We start from the raw sequence: 12519 nt of genomic DNA, 5'->3' as shown, positions 1-12519 counted from the left end.
GGCTGCAGAATTGCTGCGGCTGAACCCGGGGACAGAAGAGGATGGTTTAGCCAGAGCCACAGGATCTGCCTCAGTGGTCTCACTTTCCGCTGCCCAGCACACAGCTGGTCTTACTTGCAGGGCTTAGTCTTCACAGAGATCACACCAATTAACATTACTCCTCTGTCATGGGTTTGTTTCAGTTCCTGAAATACCTGGATTTAGGTGCAAAGGTTCAGGCACCTGCATCTGAAAACTGTCAGCCTGGGGAAGTGTGGTGAGATCCCCTAATGGATTGATTTCCCAGGTGAGACAAGGGAATCGGCCAGCACTGAAACTAGAGTATTCAGGAGAGTTTAATATTATAAGTAATCTAGAACCCCATTTACTTCCCCTTGACACTTTTCCCTTATTGATTCAGTTTATTAATAATTATTAGATATGATTTTAGGGTCTACATCTAGAGCTACCTCGAAGGACGTGTAGCCATCTCCAGGAAGCACCTGCAGAAGGAGCAGACCTCCCCAGCACGGTTCGATGTCTCTGATTACAGATGTAGTGCTGGTCGGTGACTCCCTGTGTCGCTGCGCAGGAGCGGAGTTCTGCAGCAGTGTGGGACTCTGCATCAGCTCCTCCTCCGGCCGTGGGGATCACTGCAAAGAGCCTCTCACAGCTCTGTGCAGGACACACGCAGTCCAGGATCTTCTGTAGATGCTATTTTGGGTTTACTGACACTGCATTTCCTGTGCTGTTTTATCAACTGATCCCTCGGGCTGGGATTCAGCTGCCCTAATTTCGGCACCTTGAGGAAGTCTGAGTAAGTCTGCCTGGGATTTCCCCATCCCAACCTCCTGGAAAGAGCCTGCCCAGGAAGCCAGGCCTGGGAAAAAGCCGCTCAGAAAACCTTCCCTGAGCCACCGCTCGTGCTGTGGGCTCCCTGGGCAGGGTTGGACCCCTGGAGCCATGCGGCGCCCGCGCAGCCCCCAGGTTATTCCAGCCCATTGCAGCTCTGGCATCCTTGATGCAACAGTTTCAGCTGTCAGCGTGCTGCTGATGGAAGCCACCACATCCCACTGCTGGCTACCCTGCCATGATACCCAGCCATCCTCACCTGACATCTTCTGCCTAGGACAGCGTGAGTTCATGTTGTGGGCCAAGCCCTGCTTAGTCTACTGCTACAGTCGTGGAAGCAATTGCTCTGCTGCCCTGAGCTACAGGACATCTTTGCGGGTGCATCTTGCCCTGCATTTGACTCTTATTGCTAATGGTGCATATCTCTACTGGGGCTTTACCCTGGGGATGTGCCTGGAGGGGCCACCGTGTTCTCCCCATGCCCAGCTCCTGGCCTCACTGCTCCAGCTTGGGGCACCAGCTCCCCACAGTTTTAATTTTCTTTAACTTTTGGCATCAGCCCTAGCTTCATCAGAGGGGCATAAAGGATCCAGCCCTCAGGAGTCCATCCTTGCACCAGACCCCCATGAGATATGTGTACATTTTTGTGAAAGAAAAGGTAACTGCAGCCAAACCCTCTGCTTTCACCTGTACCTTTGCCCCTCTCCTGCTCCTGTAATGTGCTGCACTATCCAGATGGTCTCACTCAAACCAGACCCATGTGGACCTGTTTTAAGCAGGGGGGGGAAAATTCAAAATCCTGGAGAAAGATATCCCCAGAACTTACAGTTTCCTTTTAAACTCTCTGAGCAACCCAACACAAGCTGTGTGCAGGTACAAAAGGAGTTGGAGGCATGACTCCCCAAAATCAGGGAATTTGGTGCTGCGTGCTCACCCAGCCATCCTCAGCTTCCACACTTTCACAACACCGCTCTCAGTTTCCCAGTAGCTTTTCCAAGGCTGCCACCATAAAGGTATGTACCCTGTTAGCTGGCACGACTTGGCGTTACTATCGTGTGCTGGTTTTGATACATCACAGCAAACCGCCCAGTTCTTCCTGCGATGACTTCATAATTCCCCCCGTGGGATCAAGGTTTCTGAGTCACAGGCTTGCTTTGCCTTCAAGGCCCTGCCATCCCTCTGGCTGCTGCGGCGGTCTTGGGAAGTCAGTTCTGAGCTTTCACTTTGAGCATAAGCTGGTCCTTGGCTTCAAGGTTGTTGCTTCTCCCTCCAATGTGAAAAAGGGCTTGTGTGCCTTGGGTTTGCTCCAACTATTTTGGATGATGTAATGAGCATTTCTGCGCCCCTCCCTGCAGATTCCTTTAGCATAAACAGCACTGGGATTCTTGGACGGCTTGAGGTCAGAACACTGTGCTGAATGTTGCAGAGTACCTTGGCCTGACATGACCCAGTGTCCTCAGCTCCATCAGTGCTGCAAGCTCCATCATCTTCAGTTGCAAAAGCCAGTCCATGCTGGTTCTGTTAGTCCCATGACCCATGCCAAGTCCTTTCAGGTTGCGCCCTTATGCCAAAGATCCAGCACCTCCATCTCTGAATGCTGCTCCTGATACATCCCAGGCTCAGGCTTTTTTGGCTTTGGTGATCTATTGGTGAAATGCACTGAAGTCTCTGGGTTAGAGGGGGGTTGATGAAATTCAATTCTTTGGATCCAGCTCAACAGAAATTGTGTTTTTTCTCCTTGCACCTGGTGGGCAGACGATCTACTTCTGCAGTGCTGATTCATCTTAGCTCTCCTCACTTGAGGAGGATCCAGTGACCTGCTTGGACAAGCTCACCTGGGAGTTATAAATATATCCTTGTGTAATACTCACATGACAATAAGCTAATGGGTAATGATGATTTGCCAATAAGAACAGGATTTGTCCCTACAAGTAGAGACCCCCCTTCCTGGGGCTCGTTTTGAGGTTGGGTTATTACTCGCCTCCCTACAGCCAGGTGCTGAGCAATGCTGCCGAGATGGGTTAGGCAGATGAGTGGTGCAAGATGTGGAACTTGACTGAGAAACCTCTACGTGATTAACACAAGGTGATGCCATTGGTGCCAGAGCTGGAGTCAACTTCTAACAGGCTGCATGCTTGTCCATCGGGAGCTGCCCGTTAACTGCACCACGACAGACACAGCTCGTGATGGGACAGCCGGAAGACACTAAATTAATCCGTCTCTCTCCTTGGATGTGATCCCGGTTGAAATAAAGGGGATGGTTAAGTGTAATACCGAATGTTTGATGTTTGGCCTTTAACAGCCACTGTTCACTTAACATCCAGTGTATCTGCTGTCCAGTCTGGGCAGCTGCCTGGGGCACCTTCCCCTCCGAACAGAGCTGAGCCAGCCTGAAACCCGTGGCCTGGGAGGGTTCGTTACTAATCCCCAGCCTGACTCATTCGCGTGTTGGGACCAGGGCGGGTCTGAGGGTTCAGACACCACAGGGCAAAGCAGTAGTAATCCACATGAATTATTTTCTTATCGCGTGCTCCTTCGAAGTCACTTACGTGATTTAGGTGCTGCCTGATGATATTGCACTAGTCGTGGGAGGCGGATGCCAGGCAGGGAGTGCAGCTAGGATGCTGCCGCTGAGCAGAGCTTTTGCCATGAGAGATAAGGGACAAACCATTTTACCCCACTCTGCCCAGCTTCCATGAGAGACAGTGAATAAAGATGCTGCTTGAGCCAGTTCCTTACATCTTAGGAGTTGCCTTGCCATGAGTTGACAATGATCAGGTGATTTTGGAAACAGCACTTTGTCTCCCAGCCCTCCGGACTTGTAGGGACGGAAAAAGATGACCAAAGACCATCAAAATTCTGTCTTTACACCCCATCTGTGTCTCAGGTTTAAGCACTCATCTGGGCAGTGTAAGAGACTGCCCGGAGGAAGGTGTTTTTCAGCAGCAAGTGTCCTGAGGTGAGTCACTGGCTCCAGCACTTGGTTTAAATGGGGATGAGGGACGATTGCAAAAGCCACAAGCAGTGTTGCCACATAAAATTAATGACTGATCACCTTGGAGGTGCCGGGTGGCACAGACCTAGGAACGGGGCTCTGCGTATTGTAGTCACTGCCTTAGTAGCTGCGTTTAGTTTCTGCCCAAGACTTCGTTTTCAGTGGGATAAGCCTGATGCCTGGGAGCATTCACATCAGGACAGCAGTGATGTGATTGGGATTTACAATGCACAATGCACAGAAGTTTGGTGCCTTGTGACTTCAAGCCAGCACCATTTTGTTCTTCCAAGAAGCAGAAAGCAAGCCATGTTAGGCTTGCCCCAAAGGGCAAGAGGAGATATCAAAGAATAGTTCTAAAATTTGATTATTTTTTTTTTTGCCTTTGCTGCTGCTTTGTGGTATTGGAGAGAAGGCTTTGGAGAGATCAAGTTATATTTGATTTTACATTAGCCATCCATAGCTGGTTGCCAAAGACATTTTGCAGGAATTCATCTCTCACTCCTACCTGCTCGGTGCGGGTGTGAGGTGCCCCACACCGACAAACATAGCTGAAGTTTGCAGCTAACTCTTCTAACTTCATGGCAAAGACCCTGGGGGGGCTGGAGACTCTCCAGCAGGTTTGTGGGCACTCAGCCCTTTCAGGCTCTGTTTAATCATCATAAGGCACAAAGAACTTGAATGTGAGCACTGTTTTTTTTCCTTTTCTGGGCATATCTGAGATGATTGAGCTTGCCAGAGCAAGTGCTGAGGTTTCTCATTTTCTGGGGCATAGTGCTGAGATTGCACAGGGTCGTAAACAGAAACTGGGGTCTCCCACCTCCATCCCTCCGGCTCAAGGCCAGAGATACCGGCGGTAGGGAAGGCAGGGAGGAAGGTGAGAGCGTGCCTGTCCTCTGACTCCGGTTCTGCTCTTTGCAGCGGATAGGTGAATTTTAATGAAGGATACACTCTCAAAAGCACCGAAATGACTCGAGGCGAAGTCTTGTGATAGACAGCTGTAATAAAGGAGAACAGAGCTGGGGAGGAGAAAATTTGGAGCCTGCTCTCACAGTCCTGTTAGCAGCGAGTGCCCGTGGGCAGATACAGATACCTGGTGCTGGGGGGGTAGAGACATTCCAGAGCAGTTTGTGAGTCAGCCGAGCTCCTCCCATCACAACTTCACTCATCAAAGCAAGTATTTATAGCACAGGTAGGAGTAGGGAGAGAAATCAAAGACGAGCTTCCCAGAAAGAGGCATAAATCACTCCAAGAGTTCAGCTCTGGGGTTCTGCATTTTTTTGCTTTAACGAGAATGAATAAACACGCTGTTGTTATTACTAATATTTCTTAATATTATTTCATCGGTCTGCTTTTTGAATTAAAATCATCTTTGAGCAAAGAGATATTTCCATAGAGTTCTCCCAGCTTTCAGAGCTACCCCGGCAGGCTGCTAAGGACATGCTGTTTTACACCAGAGAAAATATTTTCTCCACCACAGAAATGCTGAAAAACAATTCAGAAAGCCCGTCCGGGCCAATGTTTGCTGTCCGAACTGCCGGGAGACCTCCAGGCCTTCCGACAAAGAGAAGCAGAAAAGCCAGGAAGGTGCTGTACCCAGCCCAGGTGAGAAAATATTTGCCACGTCAGGAGAAGGACCTAGTCAAGCGGTGGCTGCTTGTCTTTGTTGGCATCATCCTCATGCAGGTCTTAACTGAGGATCCTGAGCAAGAGAGACTGGCTGGGGAAAAAAGCCTTGGAGAGCAGCCGCTCTCTGCACCAGCAACACTGACGGCTGCACGGCTCGGGGCTGCAGGGAACGGCTCCAGAGAAGACAAAGCTATTTCAGAGGCCCCGGTAATCATTTTCTCATCAGCTTACGGGCACCAGCCTCTCAGGCAAACCACAGCAGATGTGCCACAACAAGCAAGGAGACATCTGCACGCCTTCTGCAGGCAATGCTGGGCCAGTTTCTCCCGTGCAGAGCACTAAATTGTGTGTGAGAAGCTGTCTTCCTATCCTGCTTTTGGACATCAGCTGCTGGAGCAGTGTCGGCACCAGAGGTGGTCTGTGAACTCCTGCACCCCTCTGAGGGGACACGAGGACTCTGGATGGTGACGTGGGGCCAGTGGTGGCCAGAAGAAGCATCGAAGAAAGCCCAGGGCTGCAGCAAGAGCTGTGCGGTTTTTACTGCTGAATTATTTGTGACTGTGATTAGAGATCGGGGTAACAAAAGGCTGCAGGAATTAGATTTACACTCCTGGGTCGGGTTTGTACTGTGCTGACCTGTCTGTCACTGTTGCATATTTTTTTTAGTGTGTCCTTTTGCATGTTGTAATTTACTGTCAGTTCTCCCAAATTAGAAGAAAGTAGCTCAGCTCTTGAAGCGATGAGAGTGCAAAGATTCTGTGTGCTTTTCTCCCTCTGTAATACTGTAAGAATAAAACTGCTAAGACCAGACTTTCACAACATCTTGCATCCAAGATTTTAAAATTGTTTGCTGCTCTGCTGCATGCTGAAAAGTGCTGACCACCCTGGGGAAATAAAACTGTCCAACCAGCAAGAATAGTGGGGTCAGAGCCACAGCAGGACCCGGACACCGACGCGCTGGTGCCCAGCACGGGGAAAGAGTTTGCAGATCTGGGTCAGGCGCTACGGCTCTGGTCGGGGAGATGGGGCACAACATGAACCACAGGAGCCGGATAAGAGATCTTGGGAAAAAGCTGGGAGGCCCCTAAAGGAAACCATGGGACGTGCTGGGAAAGAGGGTTGAGTCACGGGGGAGGTTGAACTAGAGATCACCAGTGATCCCTTCTAACCAGCGCTTCTACCAGTTCTATCTGTACCAGGGGGTTACCGGGAGTTTAGCAGCGCTTTGTGGTTCTGTGCATGAAATACAGGCAGTATGATCCAGGGCAGCGTGCCTGTAGGGTTTTTGAACAGAGGGAATGTGATGGTGTCCAGGGGTACGTAGCAAGGTGCAGCTCAGAGCGGGGCTGCTGCCTCCCAGCCATGAGCAGGCTGCCTGAGCTAGGACTAAACAAACCTGGCTCAGGATCTGCTTCTGTTCCTTGTCCAGCCATGGGGCTTATTGCAAAGAGCCGCTCGTGGCTCCTTGCTGGAAAGGCAGAGTCCAGGATTTTCAGTGGATGATATTTTGAGCTTCTTGAATTTCCTGGGCTGTTTCATCAGCCAGCCCCTGAGGCTGGGATTCAGCTGCCCTAATTTAGGCATCCTGAGGAAAGTCTGAGTAACTCTGCCCAGGATTTCCCCAGCCCAGAACGTTGGGAAGAACCTGCCTGGGGAAAGGCCACCTGGAAAACCTTCTCAAAGCCATGCTCGTGCTCCGGATTCATGTATCTCATGTATCAGGGCTCCCTCCCATGAAGGTCAGTCCCAAAAAGGCCACTCTATGCCTTTGCAGCCCTCAGCTTTGCTCTTCAGGTCTCCAGTCCAACCTTCCACTTTTGAACTTCCATTTTTTTTGGAACAATTTCCAACTTTTGCCTGTTTGCACATGGCTGTGGCCAACCCAACTTTTAAAATCTCCAAGCATGGAGATTTCATCACCTCCTTGGCCAACCTCTTACACTTGCCTGGGACTTAATTCAGATCTTTTTCTTGCCACATGATGACAGAGAGCTGGTGTGCCTCTCATAGCTGTTCATTGAGCAACGTGTCTCAGAAAGCAGGTCTTTTCATGGCAACAGCAATTAGTTCCTCAGGCCCTGATAAGAACAGAATTCAAATGTTTTGTAATGACCTAAAGCAGCCGCACATGACCCAGGGATGGAAGGAAGCTGGATTGCATGTATACTGGTTGCAGAAGAGGTGTGGAAAAGCCGAGCAGGCCAAAACTGAGAAGAGCAGGGAGCTGCAGCCCACGGCAATTACAGAGACCTGCTTATCTCAAAAAAAAAAAAAAAAAAGTAGCTGAAAAAGCTGAATCACTAACAGAATTTAGCTACTTAATTTCCACTGCGGGGGGCAAAAAAAAAAAAAAAAAAAGCAATCTGTCCATGTGCAGCTGGGGAAGGAGTGAGGAGCAGCTGGAACACGACTTCTGTGAGTGGCGGTCCAGGATGAGCCCTTCAGAGGGGCTCTGCATCCCTTGTGTAGGCAGGGGAAGACATGCAATCACAAGGAATAACTGAATGTAGAATTTTGTAAAATTCTGGAATTGTAAAGATTGTTGAAAATAAAAAGATGTAGGTGTTGGTGCGGAAATCTTTCAGAGTTGATTGTAAACCTGGTGAGCAAGGACTTCCCCAAAGCCTATCATACTCCAAAGGCATCACGAGAGGGCAGCAGAGACAGGATCTGAGCAGGACCCAGACGCCTGCAGTGTGTCAGACACCCGAGTAAGAAACTGCAATGGCGCATATATAAGACATCATTGCTGAGGATGCTGTCAGTGCCTTGCAGAGAGCTGACGTGGTGGTGGGAAAACAGAATCTGTCAACATAAACTAGCGTGCTAGATACAGACACCTTAAATATAAAACCCCCATCACCGAGTCTTACAGGTGAGATGTTTTATTGTTCCATACAGCGCAGGACGGTGAGCTGAGGTATACCGTAATGCAGATATAACAGAGGCCGCCATCAACCAACTTCTAAGCCAGATATTGACAGCTTCAGCCAGAGCAACCACTGAAAACTCATTTCAGAGCTGGTGGCCTGAATGAGCTAAATACAAAAATCAGTCTGCTGCGTGAAGTCTAGCGTTTCATGTCGTGGTCAGCTGTACTCCTATCTGTTACGTTCCTGTGTGCTGCAAACACTTTCTTTTGGCAGGATGTAACACGGAGAGGACCAGCTCAGGCCGAGGGCAGGAGCGAAGGACACTGCCAGGAGAGGACACCCCTGCTCCACAGCACGGTGCTGTGAGTGCTGTCGCACAGCCAACCCTTGCCCAGCCCTGTTGTAGCTACTCCCAGGCCTGTACATCACCAGGGCAGTTTAGAGATATGTGTACCTGCACCAGCTGAGCTCACAGGGATGAGGCAGCCTGGCAGGATGGCTTTAGGAGCACTGTGGTGCCCCGGAGGGATAACGCACCTGTGCTACACCGCAGTCGGTAGAGCAGCGTATCCAGACAGGCTCTGTAGCCGGGACATGCCAGGACCCAGTCCTGCGCTTGCATTTCCTGCCCTGTGCAGGGCTTGTGGCTCCTGCTAGTAGTTGCGTTTTCTGCGTGGGGAGCCTCTTGCACCCCAGCTGCAGTCCCTGGGCCAATGCCTGTGTCTCAGTCCTTCCTTCCCAGAGCTCCCAGTTCCCTGCCCTGCCCACTCCAGAGCCTTCCAGGTCTGTGCTACAGCTCCAGCCCTTTCTTTCCTTGTACCACTCCTCCCTCCAACCTCTTTGCTTATCCAAGTCTTCTTGTGCCCTTCCTGCTGCCCCAGGGTCCCCCAGCCCTGCTGCTGGGCATGCAGTCCTTTGTTCCAGGACGCAGCCCTGCCGGTAAAATCTCCCTGCAAACAGCATCCAGATGTGTACTGGGAGCAGCTCCTGGGACGTTCCCACCATGCCTGGGAACAGACCCTGGGGAGCGTGACAGATACACCACCCCGAACCCATGGCAGTTTGTCGTTACAGATGGTCACACTCCTGTACCCAGCAGTGTCCCAAGGAGTGGCGTAATTTAGTGCTATCGTGTCCTACGGGACTGTGACGCAGCACTCCAAAGATGCTCCTAAAGGGGAATCTCTTGCCACATTTCCCTGATCCTACAACATGAACACTTGCCCCCTGACCCCATGCCCATCCAGAGCAGACACAGAGCTGCTCCGTACTTTTTCCAAGGGAGCTGTAAGATGGCTGGTCATAACCTCACTAGCAGAGAAAGCTCTGCGGCAGCGTCTCGGCTCTCCACCAAATGTAGGAGCCGGCACCGCTTCCCCTCACTGTGACACAAGGGGCACCAAGGCTGCTCCCCGCGGAGGCGTGCCATGGGAATTATAAACACAGCTGCTTTCAAGCACATTATTCACCCTCTGGCTCACTCTAAGTTGGACTGATGGTGTCTCAGGAGCATAATGGAGAAAATATTAAAATGGTTTTTCATTGCACTGCCTCACCTAGCTAGTAGTGCTGCACTACTCTATCGCACAACTGATGTCTGGAAAAAGCGAGTCTGAAAAGACTACTGTAAATAAGACTTAGACAAAAGTCGAGGGAAATTATAGGAAATCAATAAATCAATGAGCAATCTAGTGAAGACATACCAGGGTCTGTACCTCTCCTTGCCTCACAGCGTTGAGCCATTCCACAGAGCTCAAAGCCGTGACACTGAAAATTGGCTCGTGTTTGCTCACAGAGCAAAAAATGAGTGAAAATTCTTTATGGGAAACAGAAAGTTTGATTATAAGGACCATGGGATTACCCTAACACTCAGCATTTCTGCTTCCTGGAGCAAAGCAATGTTCTTCACCATTATTTCCTCTTAAACAATGTCTTCAAAAAGTCCATCTAGTTCACACTCAGAGACTGTATAGCTCCATCCAGCTGGTCACTAGTCTAATGTTTTGGCTATGTTTTCACCTGGTGTAGTGAAAATCTCCTCTGAGCACACCCTTTTCCTGATAACCAGGGTTTTCCTTCCTTTCCTTTCTCCTGCTTGGGAGACTTTCCCACTCACCTTCACTTTCTTCAGCCTCTTCGTGGCCATGTGCCTGGACAGGCCCAGGGAAGGGCCCATCTTCCTTGACATCGTCACGAAAAGCAGCTGAAATGATGTCAAGTTTGATAAAAAGAGGCACGTGTGGGTGAGGCCGTTGTCGCTGAGCCTCCATGCGTCCTCTGAGGCCACCACCAGCACACGCTGGCTGGTGGCCCAACAATGCCGAGTGCCATCACGGGTGCTGGGGGTGGCAGGGAGGAACCCGCTGGCACCATGGCAGTGATGGGACCCGAGGGGACGTGGCGGGGACCTGGGCTAGGCGGCAGTGACTGGGACGCATGGGGTGCGCAGCGGTGGCCCAGGAACATGGTGGTGGCCTGAGGTACATGGGGGAACAGGGGCATATGTCAGGGCCCTGAGGTACACGAGGTAACCTGGGAACGTGGAAGGGCCCTGAGCTATACGCGGGGACACGGGGACACAACACGGTCCTGAGGCATGTGGGGTCACCTGGGAACATGGTGGGACTCTGTGGCACAGGGGGAACACGGCTCAGCCCTGAGGCACATGGCCATGGCGGGGCCCTGAGGTACATGAGGACATGGTGGGGTGGCACACGGGGACACGGCTCAGCCCGGAGGTACTGAGGGGTTCACTGGAACATGACTCAGCCCTGAGCACGCAGGGACATGGTGGGGCCCTGAAAGACTCACACGGGGGACACGGCAGGGCCCTGAGGCACACGGAACATAGCAGGACCCCGAGGCACACAAACGACGAAGGGACATAGTAGGACCCTGAGAAACACGAGGGACAGAGGGACACGGCGGTGGCCACAGGCCGCCCGGCCCAGATCGGGCCCCAGCGCCGGACGAGCCGCCGCTCCCGCCCTCCGCGCCGCGTTGCCATAGCGACGCCACCCGGCGGGCCCCGCAGCGGCGACCTCCCCGCAGCGCGGCCGGGAGCGCCACACCCCGCCATCGCCGGCCCCGCCGCCCCGGAGAGCTGTCGCTTTAAGAGCGGCGAGGCCGCGGCCGCCCCCGCCCCCGCCCGGCGGCCGGAAGGGGGCCGTGATGCAGCGCGCCCGCCCGCGCCCACCGCCGCCGCTCGGTCTCTCAGGTAAGCGCGGCGGCTCGCTCGGTCCCACCCCGCCCGTCCGTCGTCGCCTCCGCCGCCGCCACCACCACCACCGGGGGAGGTGCTGCCCGGGGCGGTGTCCCCGCCCCGCTGGGTGCCCGCGGGCCTGGCCGGCGGCGCGGCGGGTCTGGGGGCGGCGGGGCCGCCGCGGTTCCGCCACGGGCGGGCGCAGGTGCGGGAGGAGCTCGGGGCCGCTGCCGGGCGGCTTTCGGTGAGCCCCGCGGGGTCTCGGCTTCCCGCGGGTGTTGAGGACCAGCGCCCGAGCGAGGAGGGTTCCGCGGGGTCCCTGGGGCCCAGGCGCCGCTCGCCCCGGGGCCGGGCCGGGTCCTGCAGCCCGCGGTGGGCAGGGGCCGCTCGGCGCAGGCGGGACAGGGCTGGTGGTGCCCCGCAAAACTGGGGCACCCTGTTTGAGCTTGGCAGCGCTTATTGCTCCGAGTTCCAGCACTGGGGTTTACTCACTTGTGTGTGCAAGAGCCCGTAAACTTGTTGAAACGTTGCTCTGGACAGTTCAGTGTTTTAAGGCAGTAACAGGCAGCGAGAGAGCTTTTTAATTAACGCTGCCAGCAGCCCTGACGGGGTGTACGCTCTTTGTTAGGCCTTTTTGCCTGCATGGTCAGGGCTCCAGCACCGCTCCTGCCCAAGCCTGGGCTCTCTCCGCAGGTACAAAGTGATGTTGGGTGAACTTTGAAGTTTTTGAAGTTGTTGAAGAAGGTGATGTTTCCCCTCTCCCCACCGTGCGGGTTGTCCCTGCCCAGCTGCTCTGGGCTGCTGGCACCGCCGTCCCTGTGGCCAAGGACCGACGCAGAGCAGAGACCGCAGCCAGCTGTGAACGCACCGGGCCTTTTTGTTGTTCTTTTTGTTTCCTGCAGCTGGATCAGCTTTTGGGCAGGTTCTTTGTGACCATACCAGCAGCTGTTGGGGCTGCGCGAGGTGGGAGTAAACTCCGCTGCTATGGTGTG

At 53.0% G+C, this 12519-nt stretch overlaps 1 protein-coding gene across 2 annotated transcripts in view; it reads left to right on the top strand.

Annotated features, from left to right (window-relative positions):
- The first annotated feature begins 11388 nt into the window (after positions 1–11388).
- The window catches only part of LOC104634765 (discoidin domain-containing receptor 2), a 60921-nt gene continuing 59790 nt past the window's right edge, over positions 11389–12519 (top strand). The window contains exon 1 of one of the 2 annotated variants that reach the window (XM_075772449.1): positions 11389–11542. The gene's annotated coding sequence lies outside the window, so the exon portion shown is untranslated. The remainder of the gene's footprint in view (positions 11543–12519) is intronic. The other variant, XM_075772447.1, reaches the window with a different exon arrangement.

Source organism: Balearica regulorum, chromosome 20, assembly GCF_011004875.1.
Source record: "Balearica regulorum gibbericeps isolate bBalReg1 chromosome 20, bBalReg1.pri, whole genome shotgun sequence".
Classification (NCBI taxonomy): domain Eukaryota; kingdom Metazoa; phylum Chordata; class Aves; order Gruiformes; family Gruidae; genus Balearica; species Balearica regulorum.
This window is presented reverse-complemented; position numbering and strand designations above follow the sequence as displayed.